Source organism: Ornithodoros turicata, chromosome 5, assembly GCF_037126465.1.
Source record: "Ornithodoros turicata isolate Travis chromosome 5, ASM3712646v1, whole genome shotgun sequence".
Classification (NCBI taxonomy): domain Eukaryota; kingdom Metazoa; phylum Arthropoda; class Arachnida; order Ixodida; family Argasidae; genus Ornithodoros; species Ornithodoros turicata.
Genome location: NC_088205.1, coordinates 51,697,582 through 51,712,469, shown reverse-complemented (window position 1 = coordinate 51,712,469; position 14,888 = coordinate 51,697,582). Strand labels below are relative to the sequence as shown.

General features: G+C 45.9%; 1 protein-coding gene and 1 long non-coding RNA gene across 2 annotated transcripts in view; one reads left to right on the top strand and one right to left on the bottom strand.

Moving 5' to 3' along the window:
* Window positions 1–14,888, bottom strand: part of LOC135394468 (ecdysone-induced protein 74EF-like) — a 258,233-nt gene that overhangs the window by 215,863 nt on the left and 27,482 nt on the right. The window contains exon 2 of the mRNA XM_064625211.1: window positions 1,006–1,110. The gene's annotated coding sequence lies outside the window, so the exon portion shown is untranslated. The remainder of the gene's footprint in view (window positions 1–1,005; window positions 1,111–14,888) is intronic.
* The window catches only part of LOC135394469 (uncharacterized), an 83,804-nt gene continuing 76,434 nt past the window's right edge, over window positions 7,519–14,888 (top strand). Inside the window, exons 1-2 of the long non-coding RNA XR_010422912.1 lie at window positions 7,519–7,579; window positions 7,638–7,693. This is a non-coding gene — a long non-coding RNA (uncharacterized LOC135394469). The remainder of the gene's footprint in view (window positions 7,580–7,637; window positions 7,694–14,888) is intronic.

The window sequence follows — 14,888 nt, the reverse complement described above, 5'->3', positions numbered from 1 at the left end:
TATGCAAACCGGGAATGAATTTCATATCGGCATATCAGTCCAAGAATATTTATGACCGCAGTAAAAGTAGAATATTGCGAAATATATGTCGCGATATCCCTGGGCGTGTGGACGATATGACGTCATGTTTCCGTCTGGGCGTTCTTCTTTTTCTTTTCGATAATGGCCCGTGTGTAGGACGTACCACACTCTTAAAACAGAGCTTCACTGCATAACGTAGTTACGAGGAGATACACAAAAGGGAATCTCGTATCGTCTTGCCCCTCCGTTTTTTAATTCCGCGATAGCGCCGCGAAGCAACTGTGGCTATGAGCGGTGTACAGATGTGGACAGCAGGGGGGAGTGTGGGAAAGGGAGTTAGTATTCGTCCTGGGCCGACTTCAGGGGGCTGTGACGATATTCGTTTGGAGAGCCTTCGGAAAACCCAGGGAAAACATTAGGCAGCACAGCCGTTGGTGTAGGATTCGAACCCACCACCTCCCAGTCTTCAGCACGGCCTTGGATACCACAAACGCCGCTGGTTCCCTTCTTTGGGTGTCTCCTTGTAACTATTCCGCAAACTCTAGGAAATGTTGCCTTCATCCCATCCGTATTTTTAACCTATAGCGCCCACATAGCAAGCTACATTTCAGAAGAAACGCTAGTGGGGTCGACTGCTTAGCAACATAAACCACCGGGCGGTTTGATTGCACGTTGCTCGGAGAGGATGGTGCGTCCTGGTCCTACTTCATAGCGAACTGTACTGTCATTTGCCATGGAGCGTTTGACGAAAAACCCAGGGAAAATACCCAGACAGGCGGGATTCGAACACGTGTCATATCCCAGTCTTTGCCAACCGGTACCACCAGGCAGAAAAACACAAAAATAGTCATAGTGAGCGGATTCGGGAAGCGAAAGCGGAACCTCGACGTTGGCGGTAGTCGCAGTTTCTCGAAGTTAGTTTTTCTAATATTCTCCGTCGAGACCAAGTTGAATTTAGAAATAAATATACCAGTTTTAACTTACCAGGCCTCTTATTTCTCTTAACCGAGTGGCATGTGCTTTGCATGCGGACAACCGTTGTCTGGTGACCGGCGTCTGGTAATCCACAGGGTCCTCGTCTCACTACGTCTGGAATAGAAACAGTGCAGACACTTTTATGGCACAGCCTCACCTTTCTGAATAAAAACACACACACACAGCACAAGCAGGTGAGTCGTGACAGTGTGACGTAATGGTTAGCACACTTGACCAGTAATCAAGATGCGCGGGTTCGATACCTGCCGCTGTGTGGCTTTCTCCATGACTGTCATATTTGAAATAGTAATGCTCCTCCATTCCGTATTAAAAAATTATATCGTCGTTTTACAAACCCAAAGCAAAATATTTTTGAATGTACAATAGGGGATTTGTGTGATGTTCTGAGAGCCGAATAAACGTTCATCGCAGTGGCGTAGCCACGGGGGAGGGGGGGTCAGAGGGGGCTCGAGCCACACACACACCCCTGCCACAGGGCGGCCCACGCAAATCGTGCAAATCCGAGGAGAAAAATAGTATACAGGGTGCTTCACGTAAGACTGACTAGAATTTTTATAAAAACCCTATGAGAGCAGCATATAGATGTTGTTTTCCCAGTTGAGTTCTACGGCCAGGCGGACATCCTCTCGAAGAAAGTGTGCAACCATGAGATGACTAGTTACCTAAAATTCATTTATTAACTTTTTAATTAGGGGATTTCGGGCAAAAGCGAGATGGCAGATTGAGAGACTATCCTAGTTGCAAGTCATTTCACGTTTTAAAAATCCTGAAACCCGCACGTGCGTTAAAATATCAATCCCCGAATTTTGATATGCAAATGAGCCGAAACCGAAACCGCGGCGACCGGCAACGCGGGGAGTACTGCGCTCATTTCACGTCAGAGGACCACGTGATTTGGAGCGGTAAAGATAATTGGAGTATGTGCCGCTCAGCTGGCCAGATAAACCGTTTTCCGGCCCAGATAAACCGCCGTCGGCGTGGGTGATGCGCTCCTCAGGCGCGCTTTTTCTTTTTCGGCTCATTTGCATACCAAAATTCGGGGATGGATATTTTAGCGCACGTGCATGTTTCAGGAGTTTTTAAACGTGGAATGGTGTGCAACGAGGACAGTCTATCAATCTACTATCTCGAGTTTGCCCAATATTCCTTAATTAAAAAATTTAATTAAGAAATTTCAGGTAATTAGTCATCTTGCAGTTGCACACTTTCTTCGAGAGGATGTCCGCCTGGCCGTAGAACTCAACTGGGAAAACAACACCTATGCCGCTCCCATAGTTGTTTAATAAAAATTCTGATCAGCCTTACGTGACACACCCTGTATATAGGGGGGGGGGGGGGGGGGGGGCGTTCGGCGTGACAATCGCAACATTTCTTGCAGTTACCGCCGTCTATCGAAGCAGCATACTTGAACACTTTTGAAACTACGAGCTTTTCGAGCTATACTTCAAATCTCGTGAGGCGGCTTCACCGCTCAAGACACCCCATATGTATACGCACTAGTGAACGTTCAAGTATTCTGTATACTCATCTCGCTGTGTGCACAAGTTTGAGTGTGTGGGCGTCCCCAGCATCAGCGGCGTCGGGAGGAGTGGGTTTTTCTATCGACCCCCCCCCCCCCCCGCACACGCACACACACACATACACACACACACACACACACACACACACCTTGGTGGTCTGGCTACGCCACTGGTACCTCATCATAATTGTTTACGTACAACGAGGTGTGGATTGGATTGTCGAACGCTTATATTCAGCGACGTGTGCGCTATGGTACTACGCGGTGGGGAGCAGACGGTCTCCACGTTGGTGGAGCCAACATCTTCATTTTAATTTGTTCCCTTTCATATGCATCTTCGTATCGAACGCTTTTTATCCGGAAAATATTTTCTCCATTCTCTGTTGGCTACAGTGGTACGGAAAGGAGAGCTGCCTGAGTACGACGGTTCACCCGAGTACATGTAGTAGTGTTCGCTCGAGTCTTCTCTTGTGTGTCACACACGTAACATGTTTGGTGGCAACACATCCTGCTTTCTGTAACAAGGCTAAGTACCACTCGAAGCAAAAACAGAATTCACCTAACTACAGTGTCACTGAGGTTGATTTTATGGAGAACAAAGTCAACTCTCCTTTTGTAAAGTGTGAGGAACACTACGTTCAGGAGTGTACCTTATCACGTTATGCGTGATGCGCCGTGAGCAATTAGTAATGCGTGTTTCGGCGAAGGAGCTTTGTCTTGATTTCTCAGCGGCTGCTCCGAAAGAACTCCCGCATGACGTCGCTTCAAACTGTGTATTCACTAGTACATATTTCAGGTTCGAGAGAACCGTACGGCTTTTATTAGCGTAAAGATACAAAATTCGTAGCATTAACATCGTTCGTCCATGCACTCCGACTATATCTGACAGTATAGTTATATTAATGACGTAATGCCCTGTGTTTCGTGTCATAGTTTCAGCAACCATAATATCCTAAGTATAGATTTCCTCCCGTGTTTTCTAAGCAAAGTCACACGGTGTACGTACGCAAGTTGGAACGGCATTTCGACTTTCGTTTTCAAGCACGCCATTTTCTAAGAGTCGAAACGGCGAACAACACACAGGAAAACGTGGGAAAGACAATATTCTTTCGCTGATGTACGGATATATACAAAAAAAAAAAAGAAGAAAACGTTATGATGGTATATCCACAAATATCAAGTTTCATACGAGTACCTAGACAGCACAATATCTGACTGTGACGGGATTTAACCGCGCGTTGCAGCGCAAAATGGGCAACGGAATGCGAGCGATGCGTTGTTGCGTGTAAGAAGTTGACGCTTCTATTGCAGGCTGTCAAACAGCGCAGTTATTGTGGACAATTTTAAACTGTGACGAACTAAGTGAGAAAACCACTATTGGAGGCAGAGAAATGTGGGTCGCTGGATAACATGCGAGTAGTTCCCCCTGAATGAGCTATTTAGTTTGAACCAATGCGACTTCCGCGTCAAATGGTTTCCTTCCGTTCTTGGTATTTCTCTCTCTCTCTTTTTTTCTTTCTGCGAGCAAAGCTAGCTGTAAGTGAGGTGCAATATGTCAACACAGGCCATTAGGAAATATTTACAGGCTATACTTCGTACACGTAGTATACGGCTAGGCTGACGAATTTGGACAACAATAGAAGCTAGCTGTAAGTGAGGTGCAATATGTCAACACAGGCCATTAGGAAATATTTACAGGCTATACTTCGTACACGTAGTATACGGCTAGGCCGACGAATTTGGACAACAGAAAGAGACCTTCGTGCGTTAATCCTGCTTCGCCTTCAAATAAGTCTGTATACGCCTAAAACTTTCACTTTACGAAGCCTTGGCTTCACGTTTGTTGTTTGCAGGGCTGCGCGCCATTTAGTGTGCAATGTCGTCAAATGGGAGAACTACCTATGTAAGTAGGCCAGTTTACGCAGACAGAAACTCGCATAGCGGATAACTCCCAAGGAGAGATGAGATCTCAAGGGGGAGGAGATGTCTGTTTGACTAATAGCGAATTCAGCTGGTGGTTTGAGTGCAGGTCAGTGTAGTGCGCCGGTGTAGGGCCGGTGCAGGAAAACCGCGCCCAGCATGAGTTTTTGGTCAACACTGGCACTATCTATAGATAGTGCCAGTGTTGACCAAAAACTCATGCAACTGATGCAACGGATGTACAAGATGGAGTCGTGGCCGCAGGACAACCACTTTAATAAACACTTTAAACATAAAATAAGTGGCAATGCCAGGAATCCACATTCACAACCCACATTCGAGTCCCAGTGTCATCGTCCGAGTAGCGCGAAACAGCTTCCACGACGTATAGTTCTCCACCTTTGGACGCTTTGCTCGGGGGCCAAAAAATATGTCGAACGCCTCAGCAAATCGACAAACCTGACTTATGCAAAGCATCCAACATCTGCAGTACGTCTGCCGGTTCCATGGCGGCCATGTTGAGCGAGTGTAAACAATGCAAAGGAGGGTGAGAAGGAGCGGAAAGCGGAACTTGAGTAATCTGCACGGATTCAGTGCCCACGAGCGCACGCTGCACGCGAACGACCAGCGGAGCATGTTGCGAGTTGCCCTGAAACGACCAACAGAACATGCACTCTTGAGCCAGTGCAACTTTTTCTGTACGAAAACGACCAGCTGAATTCGCTATAAGAACGACGAATGTTCGCAAGACATAAACGAAGGTGAGCGACGCGTAACTTTACTTACTACGCGGAACTCTCCGTAACTTTACATATTTTCCCCTCCCCGTTATTCTTCAGGGTGTTTCGCGTAACGTGTCATAAAATTATATTTAAAAATCTACTTGTCCGAACATTATGGGATCAACGCTATTTACCACTGGGGAGATTTTGCCATTACGTCTGAGCACTTTCATCAAATTTAATACGCGAGAAATTGAATTTTCCCAATTGAACTCCGAAATTTGGCAAGTCAATCTGCCGTTTTTTTATAGAAACAGAAGGCGCATGCAGGATTTATCCCATTCTAGCGCAAAATGCACTCGCTACTACAAATGTATTAGCCCGAAAAAATTGCGAAAACCGTCCTTTCGCGGCCGCGCTCAGATCTCGCAAAGAAGCGATGCGAAGAGGCCATGTACCTGCCCATTCACTTTTCCCTTTCCAACCTTCTTCTGATACCGGCAACACGGTTCCAACCAGAGCTCTACGTAACGCGTTACAAGGAACGCGTTACTGTTTTTGGTTACTAAGTAACGACTTAGCTACTTTCTAAAAAATGTAACTAATAACGTATTAGTTACAAAAATTGGTGACGCGTTACTGCAAGTTAAGCATCTCTCTCTCTCTCTCTCTCTCTTTCTTTTTTTTTTTTTTTTTTTGCTCGCTGTCACCAACCACGACCGCCAGTTGTGGTCTTTCCCGCGCACGTGGCGGTATTCTACGAGGCTGAAGCACGCGGAAAAATCCTCAGAGAAGAGAAAAGGATACCAGAGAGCAGCGCATTTCTCATTGCTCTAGTGTCCACAGTGTTTCAGCACACTCAATGTGTTCCTCCTTTCAAGTATTCGAGTATTCACCATGATCATGTGAAGGCCTCCTTCTGAATGAACACCGTTTTCTCCCTGAAAATCCCTCTTACGGATCACCGCCTTCAACCCTGGTGTTTGATGTACATTTAGCCTAGGGCTTATTTGATGCAAGCGCTGGTCGACACGACAGTGTACATGAGACAATCGGATATGTAGGCGATATAGATAGGCGATGCTTTCGTATTTCTGCTGTCTGGTATGCAAATGTAACGTATAGAAGTAACTCGTTACTTCCAAGTAACGAGAACGCGTTTCTTTTATTTGAAAGGAACGGGAAACGTATTTAGTTATTATTTTTTTTGTAAGGAACGAGTAACGTAATTAGTTCCTTTTCTCTTGTTCTTTTTTTGTTGTGTGTAGCGTGTACAGTTCTGGTTGCAACGCGAAGTTATCTGAAAGACGAGAGACAAGGAAACAGGAAGGGGCGGGTGACCGTTTTCCTTACGCCGCATCTTGCATCATCTTGATGCAGAACTGAGCTTGGCCGCCAATGTGCGCTCTTCGAAAGGACAGCTTTCGCATTTTTTTCCCGGCTATTACCTTTGTAGTAGTGAATGTATTTTGTGCTCGAATAGGATAAATCCTGCATGCGCTTTCTGTTTTTGTCCAAAAAGAAAGTTGAAAAAGTGACGTGAAGTTGACTTGGCAAATTTCGGAGTTCAATTGGGAAAATTCAGCCTCTCGCAAACTAAATTAGATAAAAGTGCTCAGAAGTAATGGCAAAATCTTCCCTGAGAATAGCGTTGATCCCACGATGTGCAGGCAAGTAGTTTTTCAAATCGAATTTTATGACACGTTAGGTGGATGGAACACCCTATATACGCCCGAATGCAGGAAGGAAGTACAACTAAAAAGCGAATACCTCGGACCAGTCAGGAGTAGAAATCCTCTTCCACGAAGCTTTTGGACTCCCATCAACGGTATATGACAAGTTCCAACGAGTTTTAACATGAACCAGTCGTTCACAATATCGTCCTTAACTTATGCGCACACCTGTTTGAAATCCTGCCTCTGACAACTATAACATTTCATTCCAATATGCTCATTGTTATGCAAGCATTTGCGTCAATATGACATCCGGTCAGCCAACTTATTGCCCTTCCATATCTCGCGCAAGATGCGTTTGAACTTTGTCGTTTTAATATCGCGCGGAGAAGTTGACATTCTTATATATACTGCATGGTATAGCTCGCGGCGCGGACTTTATTGCACTCAGAGCGTGAATACAACGTTCCTGCAGGCACGCAGATACTCGGCAGATAGATCGGGTAAAAATAGGTACTAACTCGTTATTATAAGATACTATCATATCTAGGTACAATTTGTGAAAGTTACTGCCAAAAAAAATACAAGCAAGTCGAAAAACGGATACTATCGTTTCCCCCTGATATCTCCTCTTCACTCTCCTTCACGTACATCTCGCCTGATAATGTCGCTCGCGCGGACACACGTTGCTGTGCTCACAAGAGGAGGAAGAGTCACGCAAAACGAACGTAAGCGAGCAAGCCATCTTAAAAGACGTATATTGTTTTGATCAAGTGTTCATTTCAGTTATGAACATATAGCCGTCCTCACTCGCTATGACCCCATGAAACTTTGCCACATATGTAAGTATATATATTTAAGTCAGTACTTTTTCCAAATAAGCAGAAGTCTGCGCGAGTGGTAGCCTTGAAAAACAGCGGGAGCAAAACTGACCCCAACAACTACTGGCATATATCGATTCTTTCAGTTTTTTCTGAGGTGGTAGAAAAACCCGTAAACGAAAGGCTCGTATGCTTCCTGCTATCAAGCACAATATCATCTGTAACAAACAATATGGCTTGTCAAAAGGTAAATCCACTGAGTTGGCTCTCTCTAGAGCCAAGGACAAAATAGTTGAAAATATCGAATATAAGCTCGTAACGATTGCACATTTTTTCTTTTACTTAAAACAAGCGTTTCATTCCATTCAGCATGACATTCTTCTACAGAAATTACAGTATTATGGACTCCGTGGAAGTGACCTTTACGGTTGCTCGGAACCTCGCTCAAAGTGGGACTCCCGCAACAAAATCGCCAGAAAGGTTGTGTATATCCGTAACCTTTGGCATGTCAGGAAGATGTGTACGAAATATCTCGTTCCCAAAACTGCGCAGATTTTATTCGAACGAATTTATTACGAAGCGAGCGCTTCGCCTCTGTGAAGCGAGAGGGCGCTGAAAGCAACACACTGCTGACATCATCCCGGCGCTGCTTCATTTTACCTGCTCGTGTTTTGGAAGGATACGGCCTTTTTCCAAAGCGTACTCGTTTCTATTCCGTTGCAATCGACGCCGTAATGGTCGGCTCAATATGTTGCACGAGTGGTTGCGGCATGGGATTCGCTACATGACGGCAACGGCAACTACATGGGACGTCCTTTTGTTTCCTTCAAAACGCAAGGGAGGATGCAGGTTTCGAAGCAGACGACAATGCTCGGTGACTTCACAGTATTTTCCTCCGGACGAACCGCCGTAGTATGGAGCCCTTCACAGCTCGGTTTCGGTTAGCTATTATCATCATTTACGAATTAATTACTCGCGCAAAGTGAATGCGAATGTGGTATTCGGTATCGAGAAGGCGGTTCGTGTTCGGTATGACGCTCAACTATTTTTTTTTTCGAACCCTTGCGAAGTCATGACCAGTGAAATGACTCAGATCTCGGGGTACGGCAATTTGTAGATTTTACGCCACGGGGGCGTCCAACCGGCAACCTCCCAGGATTGCGATCTTGGGCTATGTGAGCTCATCATACTGTGACCGGTGCCCAGCACTACTATCACTGCGCCACATGCGCCCTTTTCTAAACAGCGCGGTATTGTTGAAATCGGACTCAACTTCAAATTCGTTCTCAGCAATCCAACCCCAACCCCCCCACAAAAAAAGTTGCCTTGTTTACTTGTCGACACCTGGAAACATCATGCTACTCGATGAAACTCGCATGAAACTCGATGCTACCAATGAAATGCTGCGTGGTACTGCCTGGTACCAAGAACAAGAGGGTAATAACTGCATGCAGCAAGAATAGTAATAATATGTTGTAGTGTTATAGATATATGGAGGTCAGGAACGTTCCGTACGTTCTCCGTTAGAACCTTTTTTAATCTCTTCATCCTCTTCATCTACTACCCTATCCTTCACCCACTTCCTCTTCTCCAAGTCCGTAGTACCACTATATATGTAATAATAGTTTCTAGCGTTTTGTACAAGCCTGCCTGATGTTTAATTAAATACTTTATCATTGGGTTGCATAGTATTACGTAACAACATATTACATTTAACGTTTCAGAACATCAAACCAGGTGGTAATTAATGCTGTTGCAAATAGTGTTCTATTGAGAAAGAGCAGGTGCGCTACATACTATAGTCGCGTGCTTTTAGTTGCCGCTTACGCAACTACGTGCTTTACACACATACATACATACATACATATACATACATACATATACATACATACATACATAAAGAGACCATGATGAGATGGGGCTCATGCCGGCCAGCAGGCTATAAACACACACACACACGCACACACACACACACACACACACACATACATACATACATACATACATGCATGCATGCATGTGTTATGTGTATGTGTATGTATGTGTTATGTATGTATGTATGTATGTATGTATGCATGCATGCATGCATGTGTGTGATGGGGCTCATGCCGGCCAGCAGGCTGGGCGCTGCCCCAGCAATGCAATGTTTTCCCCTGCTTCGCTTTTTTTAAGATGGTGGGATCCTGTTCAACGTGTCGAAGCTTAGAATGGGCTACATTTGCGTGAGGCTCGAAAAATGTCAGCGTGATATAGGAGGTGGTGAGGAAATTAATAAAGAGAAATCAAATGAAGCCAGTGGCCCATTTGTTGCATTGCGTGTCTGACAGCACAGGCAGTTTTCGGATGGCCTATATTTCAGGACATGGTTCAATACAGGTTTCTGTTGCAATTTGTAGAACTGGTCTAAATACTTCAAAGGCTGTGTATAGAATAGGGACTCCGGAGAAGAGAGTTCAAAATTCCGATCCCGTCGGAATCACCAACAGAAAATATTATTTTTTTTTCCCATCTCCCGTTCTTCGCGCAGTTAACTTCAATCGTGTTATCTCTGGCATTGGCGCTTCTCGCTCCACAGGCATTCAGGGTACAGCATAAGCAACCTAATGGAGGACAACGTGAGTATAGTTTCACTGAGGCTAGAAACTTTAACTTGAAGATTGTTGGGTAATCAACGGAAAACCAGTAGCCTGTACAACTGATTTTGATTATAACAGCAACACTTATTCTAAGGAGAAAAAAAGGAAAAAAAATTAAGAAACTGAGGCTAATCGATTGCGAAGAAAGAAGGGATACAAAGTACTAGCATAACGAATGGTTAGAGTATAAACAGCGTTTCTTTCAGCTATGTTTGGGCGTTGTTTCGTTCACTTACTAAACGTTCAATGACCTTCAACTTGTTAATTTACAGGTTTCAGTTTCATGAGAAAACTTGCAGCACTCGAGACGAGTCGTCTGTTCAACATCGTGCACCTGAAATGCAGGACAACGTTTCATTCCATATCCGCTATACGACTCGTGGTAGTAGCAAGGAACGTTCACAATAATTGTTTCTATATAAGATATCCAGTTATATTGTAAGGCGCCAGCTTTGTTGTTATGGGGACGTTACACACACACGTCCCACGGTACTACATGTAGGGATTATTTACAATTCTCCAACATCACACTTTCCGCACACGAGTATATGTGAATTGCACGCGATTAAAATACACGTGACAGCTGTAGGAACGATTAGTGGCTATGTACATACGAACGATTATACATGTGCAATTTATATTTACGGTGTCTCGCCAGCGGTGTTGACATGTGCATGGTCGTGAATGGAAGGGTGGTCGCGCCATCGATGCCAAAGACAGTGTTCCCCTAATGAAAATACTTGTGCTCCGTTGCCAGTTGGTAAGGCATACCCACAAACTGCGCAGCAGCGAGAAGAAGGGAATTATGTGCCGATGCCGCAGCCTTATAGAATGCGCTCCACAAGGCTTGTGCCTCATATACCGTGATGAGAACGTTAATTCGGTGGCACGACTGTCAGCGACGGAAAGGCAGATGATGTCTGTGTACCGCCGAACTACAGTAGTACCATTAGTACTACAACTAGTACTACAGTAGAACTACAGTAGTCTGTAGTTGCCAAGGGACCAGGTCCAGGCAAGGGTGCAGGAAGACAATAGTGGAAATTAGTGTTTAGAGTTAGTGACGCATATTTGAAACAACAGGAGCAACAAATACATAATGACGACGATGATGGGATGTCCCTGAGGATGTGCTCCAAGGGGTTTTAGGATAGCATCATGCTGTAGATTAGCAATTAGTGCAACGGAAAATACAAGCAAACAGGACAACACTTTTACTACAATCGAAAAATTAATACGATGGACAAGCCATGGACATAATTTCTTCCATGCGATTGCTTAATGTACGTGCCCATTCCAGATGGCGTTGGCATGCACTTCGCTCGATAAAACTGCTCAGGACATCTGAGTAGGGGAAATAGAGCTCGGCGACACAGAAGCGAGAATGAGCATGAGCTTGCGATGGTAACATGAATGACTGCGTGAAGCTGTTGTGGCGATCGACCCGCCGTTGGCGTGCTGGCCATGTCACGTCGAGACGGGGAGATACACGGGTTCGAATCCCGGTGCCGGCTGTGCTGTCTGGGGTTTTTCCTGGGCTTTCCTCAGACGCTGTCAGACATATGTCGGCACAGTTCCCTTAGAAGTCGGCCCAGGACGCACGTTCCCCCCAGAGCATTAGTCGTGACGTTGCCCACATCTGTGAGGCCGACAACGGCGAGCTCTTTCATTAGCACCACCACTACCACCACCAGCTGGGTATGATGGGTCGTATCTCAAATGACTGTGAAAGATCTCACGCTAGTGGTCCCATTCATAACCCACTTGAGTTGCCTTTGGCTCGCCGCAGAGGATACGCATCGCGGTTTTTAAAGCAGGCCCTCTGTTCGTATACGTGGCATCGATATCTGGCAGGCCTACTCTTCCTCGGGGCAGCAGAAGAGATAACAAAGCGAGCTATTGGCATAGCGCTGCTTCCTCTAGAAGAAACACAGCTAGCACTGCGCTGCGGATCCTTGCCATCACTGAGTGAGGCGCAACGAACACATGATTTAGATGCCACACGTGCCCACAGAAAATGTTCAGAAATAGGTATGCGCACTCAGGATAGGACAGTTCATTGGAATAAGCGGCTTGGTGTTTTTAACAGAGATCTTGCAACGCGTCCGTCCAGTTGGTGGCGTTTGGCCCATTATAGACGTATACCACGCCTAAGATTTTAAGGGATGCAGCGCGTGGGAAAGGCGGAAATGAGTACGACACTTTCAAGAAGCATGTTAGTTTACTCTTCCGGTAGTTCAACATTCCACCTGATAAAGGCGCGTATGATATCACAGACACGTTACGTCTCTACCACTTAAACCGCATGGTGCAGCAGGACCGTGACGTCATCAGCAGCATGAGCAGTCACCTTGTTCCGGATACTGGAAGGGGTAATCCATGAGTGTGGGCGTCCGTGTCGATATTCCAGAGGAGATGGTAGATCTCCGTAGTAGAGGAAAGGTGCCAACATTGCCGAACCCCTCTGGGTACAGTGAACTGTTGCCACAAATGATGCAACAGGTGAACGTAGCTGCGATAGTTGATGCAAAATTGCCTATAATGAGGCTGCAGATCCATTGAGCGTGAATGCTTCATGCGATCGAAAGCTTTTGCCTGATCAAGAGACACCAAGCAGTCATGAGCCGCAAAAGAAGCGGCGTAGGCCATGCCAGAGACCGTGTCACACATACTTCTACTTGGAACCGAACACATTTGTAAAGGATGTATGAGCGACAGCAGAAACTTCTGGAATTGTTTGAACAAAATCAATTCGAAAGAGTGATGGGCCTCCAATTTTCTCGATCACCATGATCTTCACTGCTCCTAGATAGCACAACAACTTGTCCAGAGCCGAATGGCTCCTGAAATGACTCGCCATTTAGGCACTTTATTTGCAGTGCTTCGAAAAGTGATCCTGGGGGAACGAGAGAGAATGTGACATAAAGCTCAGCAGGTAGACCATCGGGGCCGGGCTAGTACCGGAAGCAGTTCATTGTATTGGATGATCGAGACCACGACGTATTTTCCGCTTGACCGTTGTCGTGCTGCCGACCTCCAGTTCACTCTCACGGGAATTCGGTGTGAGGACGATCTCAAAATGGTTTGTATATCGCCTCGGTCTCAAATCTGGGATATTACTCACTGGAACAACACCATCGTCATAACGAGAGTTTTCCAATCTCCAGCGCGTGGCTTGACTTGTCTGGAAAGGTGTGGCGTCCGTGTCCACCAGAGTGGCGCTGTGGTAACTCATACGAACATCAAGTTGATTTGTGGAGACCAGGGATTTCCCTACACCCCTCGGTGTTTTGCAACACCCGCAACCTACCTAGAAGTCCCCCCCCCCCCCCCATCCAACATCGTGGAAGGGTCCAGGGGCAGACAACAGGGAAGCTGAACCCTGGGGATCTGTTAGCTCTATGGATGTACGTCCGTTCAAAGGCGAACCACTTTTTGTCTTTCGTATTTGCTTTCTTCTCTTCTTTTTCCTTGTGCTGTTTCTGTCGCAACAAGGAGGCATAATGACCTTTAGAAATGTCCAGTCGCTGGTGGTAGATACAGACACATGCATCATTAAAGTGCCACGGACTAAAAATCGAAGGAACCCGCAAAAGGAACCCGGATTCTCCAAGAGTAGGTGAGGTCATGAGAAGCTCTGGCGTCTGTCTCCTAGCAACAGCACAAACACCTTCCCGGTCTCCGCTCTCCGCCCTATGTTGGATGACTGCCAGTGTCAGCCCTGTTCGCAGCCTTGGCGAGGAGGCGGAAATCAACCTTCGAGGAGCAATTTTGCTATATGCATGGCAGATTACGCGTTCTGATGATGTCATACAACCGAAAACTAGAAATTAATTTAGTTATACTTCCGAGTCACACAGAGAAACAATCTTTGGGAGAGAATACAGTGTGGCACATGTGGATTGCAATGGCATAACGTCGGTAGGATTCTGAAGACACGGGAGATTAGTCCGCGTACTGGGCACTTTAAGCTATGCGAGCGCAGAAAGTATTTCAGTCTGAAGCTTTATACTCGAGAGATTGTTAGGGACACAGAAAAAGCTTAACCTTTCCTGCATAACAGCTTCTGTCGCTTCCCTTGCTTTGTGTTCCTCGTGACGACACGCGTTCAATGGCACATACCAGATCACATATACAGAGTTGGATTTGCGTTCATCTTCTTGGTTTGAGCTCTCGTATCACGTTGGGTTTCTTCCTGCGTAAGTGATGCTAGAGGCTTGTAACAGTAGCCGAGATCATCTCCGCGAAATCACAAATATAACAAGTCACACTCTCATACTTTCTGCGATGTCGTCGTAGCACTTTTGTTCATGCCATCCCCCTCATATGTCCTCACCAAAAAATATTATTTCCACGCATCTTTCTTTGTTATGCACTTCGCGCTACCTTTGTCCTTTCTCCGTAAGATCATAAGGTTTCTGTATTTCCTTTGCACTCGCGTCATTCCACTTTACCGCCTGCGAGTGTTGCTCGCGAACCCAATAACTTTCCCTTCGTCCGAGAGCACCTGAGAGCGCACTTCCCGAAGCAAGGGTATCGCTCGTACGTTCACTCCGCGTTTCTTTTTCTCGCGAGAGATG